Genomic DNA, 6,978 nt, shown 5'->3' with positions numbered 1-6,978 from the left:
TGCTTCGTACCTGGGCGGGGTTCGTGTCTGTCTGTCCGTCTGCTGCACCCCAAAAGGAGGCCCCGAAATGTGAGGGGAGAAAAATGGAGGAAAATGTGAGGGGAGAAAATGGAGGAAAATGTGAGGGGAGAAAATGGAGGAAAACGTGAGGGGAGAAAATGGTGGAAAATGTGAGGGGAGAAAATGGTGGAAACGTGAGGGGAGGAAAAGGGCGGGAAACGTGAGGGGAGAAAAGGGCGGGAAACGTGAGGGGAGAAAAAAGGGAAACATGGGGGGAAAGGGGAGGCAGGGAGAAAAAGGAGAAAATGAGGGAAAAAGGGTGGGAAACGTGAGGAAAAAAATGGTGGAAAATGTGAGGGGAGAAAGGGGCGGGAAACATGAGGGGGAAAGGGGTGAGGCCATGAAGAATAAAAGGTGAGAAATGTGAGGGAGAAAAGGGCGGGAAACGTGAGGGGAGAAAATGGTGGAAAATGTGAGGGGAGAAAGGGGCGGGAAACATGAGGGGGAAAGGGTGAGGCCATGAAGAATAAAAGGTGAGAAATGTGAGGGAGAAAAGGGCGGGAAATGTGAGGGGAAGGGGTGGAGATGTGAAGGATAAAAGGTGAGAAATGTGAAGGAAAAACGGTGGGAAATGTTGGGGAGAAAAGGGTGGGAATCGTGAGGGGAGAAAGGGTGAAGACGTGAAGGATAAAAGGTGAGATATATGAGGGGAAAGTGGTGGGAAATGTGAGGAGAAAAGGGTGGAGACGTGAAGGATAAACGGTGAGAAATGTGAGAGGAAAAAGGTGGGAAATGTGAGGGGGAAAGGGTGGGAAAGATGAGGGGAAAATTATGGGAACCATGAGAGGGAAAAGTGTTGGAAATGTGAAGGGAAAAAAGGCAGGAAAAATTGGGGAATGTGAGGGGGAAATGGTGGGAAACGTGAGGAGAAGAATGATGGAAAATGCGGAAGGGGAAAGATGGTGAAAATGTGAGGGGAGAAGGGTGGAGATATTTTAATAAATCCGGGGTTTTATTTAAAGTGAAGTCCCTAATAATCACCCATTAGATTTTTTCTCTAAGACAAAACCCCGAAAACAGCAAAAAAATCCAAGTTTCTCTTAAAATTTAAATCTCTTACAGCACCTGTTAATTTGGGAGGGTTTCGCCTTAAATTAAACCCTAGAAACGGTGAAAAAAACCAGACTTGTCTTTAAATTGAAGTCCCTAAAAGTGACCCATTAGTTTGGGGGTGGGGGTGGTCTCGTGTAAAAATAGACCTTAAAAACAGCGAAAAGCCGTAGGATTCGCTTTAAATTTTAATCCCTAAAAATCTTAATTTAGAAAAAGGGATCCCTAAAATGAAGCACTAAAAAAATAAGAATTTACCTCAATTTAAGCCGCTTCGGTCGCGCGTCCGACCCTTTAAACCCCGCCCCAGGCCACGCCCACATCAACCATCACCATGGCAACAATACGGGGCGTATTATAACGTTGCTTCATTAGCATAGATTTGCATAGAGGAACGGGCGTGTTCACTACGTTTCCCAGCGTGCCCCGCGCGCCTAGGCCACGCCCACGGCCGTGACCTTGTGTGAGGGGAAGGGGGGGGGGGCTTGGGGACACCCCGGGGACACCCCCGGGTTTATCGCGACAGAGGCGACAGCGGCGACATGGCCGGGCTGGGGCTGGGAGCGGGGCTGCGGCTGCTGCGGCGGATCCCGCCCGGGTGAGGGTTTGGGGGAAAAAACCCCAAATTTGGGGTTTGGGGGGGTCTTGGAAGGTTCTGGAAGTTGGGGGGTCCTGTGGTCTTGGGGGGTGCTGGGATTTTTGTGGGGAATTTGGGATTTTGGGGTGTCCCGGGATTGGGGTTTGGGGGAAGTTGTGGGATTTTGGGGGGTTCTCGGGTTTGGGGGGTTCTGGAAGGTTCTGGGGGTTTTGAGGGGGGAATCTCGGGATTTTGGGGGTGCCGGGATTGGGATTTGGGGAGGTTCTGGGATTTTGGGGAGTTCGGGATTTTGGGGAGTTCGGGATTTTGAGGGAGGGTCGGGAATTTGGGGCCTCTCGCAATTGGGGTTTTGGGGAGGGGTCCTGGAATGTTCTGGAAGTTTGGGGATCCCGGGAATTTCGGGGTTCGGGGGGGGCCCAGGACTGAGCAATTTGGGGGATCCCGGAAATTTTGGGGGGTTCTGGGATTTCGGTTGGGGGATGATCCCAATTTTTGTGGGGATTCTGGGGAACCCCCAAAATTTGGGGAGGGGGGTGGATGGGAATTTGGGGGGTCCCAGAGGTTTTTTGGGGGCTCCTTTTACCCCCCACCCCTCAATTCACAGATTTGGGGGGTCCCGGCTGCAGAGCAGGCACGAGGCGCAGGTAGGGACCCCAAAATCCCCCAAAATCCCCCAAAATCCCCCCAAATCCTCCCCAAATCCCCCAAAACAATCCCAGAGCCCCGCCCCCACCTCGCGCGCATGACGTCAGAACTGGGGCAAAGGTCGGGCGGTGGAAAGTGGGGGAAAGGTCAAGGACGGGCATTTGGGGGGGGATTTTGGGGTCCTGAGGGGGATTTGGGGGAACTTCAGGGGTCCTGGAGGGGATTTTGGGGAGATTTTGGGGTCCTGAGGGGGATTTGGGGGAATTTTGAGGGTCCTGGAGGGGATTTTGGGGAGATTTTGGGGTCCTGAGGGGGATTTGGGGGAATTTCAGGGGTCCTGGAGGGGATTTTGGGGAGATTTTGGGGTCCTGAGGGGATTTAGGGGAATTTTGAGGGTCCTGGAGGAGATTTTGGGGCTTCTTGGGAGAATTTGGGGGTCCTGGGCTGGAGTTTGAGAGGGTCCTGGAGAAGTTTTAGGGGGACCTGGAAAGAATTTGGGGGCATTTTGTGGGGTCCTGAAAAGACTTTGGAGCTGATTTTGGGGTTTTCTGATGATTTTTTGGGGGTTCTCTGATGATTTTTGGGGTTCTCTGATGATTTTTTGGGGTTCTCTGATGATTTTTGGGGTTTTCTGGTGATTTTTTGGGGGTTCTCTGATGATTTTTTGGGGTTTTCTGATGATTTTTCGGGGGTTCTCTGATGATTTTTTGGGGTTTTCTGATGATTTTTGGGGGTTCTCTGATGATTTTTTGGGGTTTTCTGATGATTTTTTGGGGGTTTTCTGGTGATTTTTTGGGGGTTTTCTGATGATTTTTTGGGGGTTTTCTGGTGATTTTTTGGGGTTTTCTGGTGATTTTTTTGGGGGTTCTCTGATGATTTTTCTGGGGGTTCTCTGATGATTTTTGGGGTTCTCTGATGATTTTTTGGGGTTTTCTGGTGATTTTTGGGGGTTCTCTGATGATTTTTTGGGGGTTCTCTGATGATTTTTTTGGGGTTTTCTGATGATTTTTTGGGGTTTTCTGATGATTTTTTGGGGGTTTTCTATGTTTTTGTTTTTGGGGTTCTCTGATGATTTTTTGGGGTTTTCTGGTGATTTTTGGGGTTTTCTGATGATTTTTTGGGGGTTTTCTGATGATTTTTTGGGGTTTTCTGGTGATTTTTTGGGGTTTTCTGATGATTTTTTGGGGGTTCTCTGATGATTTTTTGGGGTTCTCTGATGATTTTTTTGGGGGTTCTCTGATGATTTTTTGGGGTTTTCTGATGATTTTTGGGGGTTCTCTGATGATTTTTGGGGGTTTTCTGATGATTTTTTGGGGGTTTTCTGGTGATTTTTGGGGGTTCTCTGATGATTTTTTTGGGGGTTCTCTGATGATTTTTGGGGGTTTTCTGATGATTTTTTTGGGGTTCTCTGATGATTTTTTGGGGGTTTTCTGGTGATTTTTTGGGGTTTTCTGATGATTTTTTGGGGTTTTCTGATGATTTTTTGGGGTTTTCTGATGATTTTTGGGGTTTTCTGATGATTTTTGGGGGTTTTCTGATGATTTTTTGGGGGGTTCTCTGATGATTTTTGGGGGTTCTCTGATGATTTTTTGGGGTTTTCTGGTGATTTTTTGGGGGTTCTCTGATGATTTTTTGGGGTTTTCTGATGATTTTTGGGGGTTCTCTGATGATTTTTTGGGGTTTTCTGGTGATTTTTTGGGGTTCTCTGATGAGTTTTTGGGGTTCTCTCCCCTTCCCCAGGCCGTGCTCCCCAAAAGTGGAACTGCCCCTGTTTAGGGGCCCCCAAAACCCAGGGTGGCCTCTGAGGTTTGTGGGGGGTTTGGGGATTTTGAGGGGTCTCTGGTGGTTTTTTGGGGATTTGAGGGATTTTTGGGGTTCTCTGAACAATTTGGGGGTTGGGGGGATTTTTGGGGTCAGAAGGATTTTTTAGGGATCCAGGAGGATTTTTTGGGGGGGTCCTGGTGGGATTTGGGGTTTTTGGGGTGCCCCTAAAATTCTTTTTTTCCCCCCCAGGAATCCAAATCCTTCGCTGTGGGGTGTTTTTTGGTTGAATGTGTTCCCCTACCCCTCAGGTGAGGACACCCCAAAATCTGGGGGAATTTGGGGAATTTTTGGGGTATTCTGGTGATTTTTTTAGAGAAGGTTTTTTTGGTGAATTTTTGGGGGAATTTGGGGTACTGGGGATTGGGGGGGTAGATTTTGGGTGGGGGGGGTTGGGTAATGGGGTTTAGAGAGATTTTTTGGGGTTTTCTGGTGAAATTTGGGGATTTGTGGTGATTTTTGGGGTTTTTGAGGATTTTTGGGGTTCTTGGTGATATTTAGGGGGTTTTGTGGTAAAAATTGGGGTTTTGAAGATTTATGGGATTTTTGGTAAATTTTTGGGGAGATTTGTGAGGATTTTGGGGGGTTTTGAGGATTTTTGGGGTAAACTGGCGCCCTTTAGGGGCCGTTTGGGGTAAAATTTGGGGGAAATTTAGAGAAGCCACATGGGAATTTTGGGGTAAAAACCTGGGGGAATTTAGAGGAGATTTGGGGGGATTTTGGGGGGATTTTGAGGGATTTGGGGTAATGTGGAAATTTGGGGGTTTTGGGGTTTGGGGGTTTGGAAATTTAGAGAAGTATGTGGGAATTTTGGGGTCAAAATGGGAATTTTTGTGGGGATTTGGGGGATTTTGGGGGAATTGGGGGTAAGGGGATTTGGGGTTTTTGGGGTGGCCAAAATTTGGGATTTATGGGAATTTTGGGGTAAAATCTGGGAAATTTAGAGATGTGGGGATGTTTTTGGGGGAATTTTGAGGAATTTGGTGTACCCCTGGGAAATTTAGGGGAATTTTGGGGGTAAAATTTGGGGAAATTTAGAGAAGATTTATGGGAATTTTTGGTAAAATCTGGGGAAATTTAGAGAAGATTTGTGGGGATTTTGGGGGGAATTTTGAGGGAATTTGGGGTAAAAGTGGGGAAATTTAGGGGAATTTTGGGGTAAAAATTGGGGAAATTTAGAGAAGATTTATGGGAATTTTGGGGTAAAATTTGGGGAAATTTAGGGGAGATTTAGGGGAATTTGGGGGGAATTCTGAGGGACATTTTGAGGAAATTTTGGGTAAAATTTGGGAAAATTCAGAAGAAATTTGAGGAATTTTGAGGGAATTTTGGGGTAAAATTTGGGGAAATTTAGAGAAGATTTATGGGAATTTTGGGGTAAAATCTGGGGAAATTTGGAGGGGATTTATGAGAATTTTGGGGGAAATTTTTGAGGAAATTTTGGGGTAAAATGTGGGGACATTCAGTGGAAATTTATGGGAATTTGGGGTAAAATCTGGGGAAGTTTAGAGGAGATTTAGGGCAATTTTGGGGTAATTTTGAGAGAATTTTGGGTAAAATTTGGGGAAATTTAGAGAAGATTTATGGAAATTTTGGGGTGAAATCTGGGGAAATTTGGAGGGGATTTAGGGGAATTTTGAGGTAAATTTTGGGGAATTTTGAGAGAATTTTGGGTAAAATCTGGGCAAATTTAGAGGAGATTTAGAGGAATTTGGGGGGAATTTTGGAGAAAATTTAGCGAGGATGTTTGGGGGCAATTTTTAGGAAAATTCTGGAGGAAATTTTGGGGGATAAATTTGGGGATATTTTGGAGTAATTTTGGGCGATGTTTGAGTGGAATTTTGGGGATATTTGAGTGAATTTTGCAGAGAATTTTGGAGACAATTTTGGGGAAAACTTGAGAACATTTTGGAGTAATTTTGAGATATTTTTGAGGATCATTCCAATATAATTTGGACAAAATTTGGGGATAATTTTAGGAGAATTTCAGGATAATGTCAAGGACATTTCCAGGATAATTTCAGGATAATTTGGGGTAATTTTTGGACATTTTCAGGATAATTTTGACGTTATTTTTCTTAATTCTCTCTTTTCCCCCCCAGTCCTGACCGAGGAACAAGAACAAACCCTGCAGGAGCTCGTGGGTCCCCTCAGCCGCTTCTTTGAGGTAAAAACCCCAAATTTCCCCCATTCCCCACCCTCCCCTCCGTTCTGGAATTCCAGGAATTCTCCCAAAATTTCCCAAATTTCCCCAAATTTCCCAAAATTCCGGGCAGGAAGTGAACAACCCCGCCAAAAACGACGCCCTGGAGAAGGTGGAGGACAAGACCATGAAAGGGTTAAAGGAGTTGGGGGCGTTTGGGCTCCAGGTGCCCCTCGAATTTGGGGGGCTGGGGCTCAACAACACCCAGGTGAGACCCCCCCCAAATTGGAGGAGCCCCAAAATCCCCTCCCAGTAACTCCCAGTAACTCCCAGTAACTCCCAGTTCTGTCCAAAATGCCCCAAATCTCCTCAAATTCACCCCAAATCCCCCCAGGATCCCCCCAAATTCCAGTGGGACCCCTCAAATCCCCTCCCAGTAACTCCCAGTAACTCCCAGTAACTCCCAGTGCTCCCAGTTCTGTCCAAAATGCCCCAAATCTCCTCAAATTCACCCCAAATCCCCCCAGGATCCCCCCAAATTCCCATGAGACCCCCCAAATCTCCTCCCAGTAACTCCCAGTGCTCCCAGTTCTGTCCAAAATGCCCCAAATCCTCCCTAATTCACCCCCAATCTCCTCAAATTCACCCCAAATCCTCTCAA

The 6,978-nt window shown here is 46.6% G+C and overlaps 2 long non-coding RNA genes across 2 annotated transcripts; both read left to right on the top strand.

Moving 5' to 3' along the window:
- Nucleotides 1-1,578: 1,578 nt before the first annotated feature.
- Nucleotides 1,579-4,120, top strand: LOC115915886. The gene is made up of 3 exons (XR_004061545.1): nt 1,579-1,708; nt 2,313-2,352; nt 4,094-4,120. It is a non-coding gene; the product is annotated as an uncharacterized LOC115915886 (long non-coding RNA).
- A 282-nt stretch (nt 4,121-4,402) lies between these two features.
- On the top strand, nt 4,403-6,585 carry LOC115915894. The gene is made up of 3 exons (XR_004061546.1): nt 4,403-4,425; nt 6,277-6,341; nt 6,451-6,585. It is a non-coding gene; the product is annotated as an uncharacterized LOC115915894 (long non-coding RNA).
- Nucleotides 6,586-6,978: the final 393 nt, after the last annotated feature.

Source organism: Camarhynchus parvulus, unplaced genomic scaffold, assembly GCF_901933205.1.
Source record: "Camarhynchus parvulus unplaced genomic scaffold, STF_HiC, whole genome shotgun sequence".
Lineage (NCBI taxonomy): Eukaryota > Metazoa > Chordata > Aves > Passeriformes > Thraupidae > Camarhynchus > Camarhynchus parvulus.
This window is presented reverse-complemented; position numbering and strand designations above follow the sequence as displayed.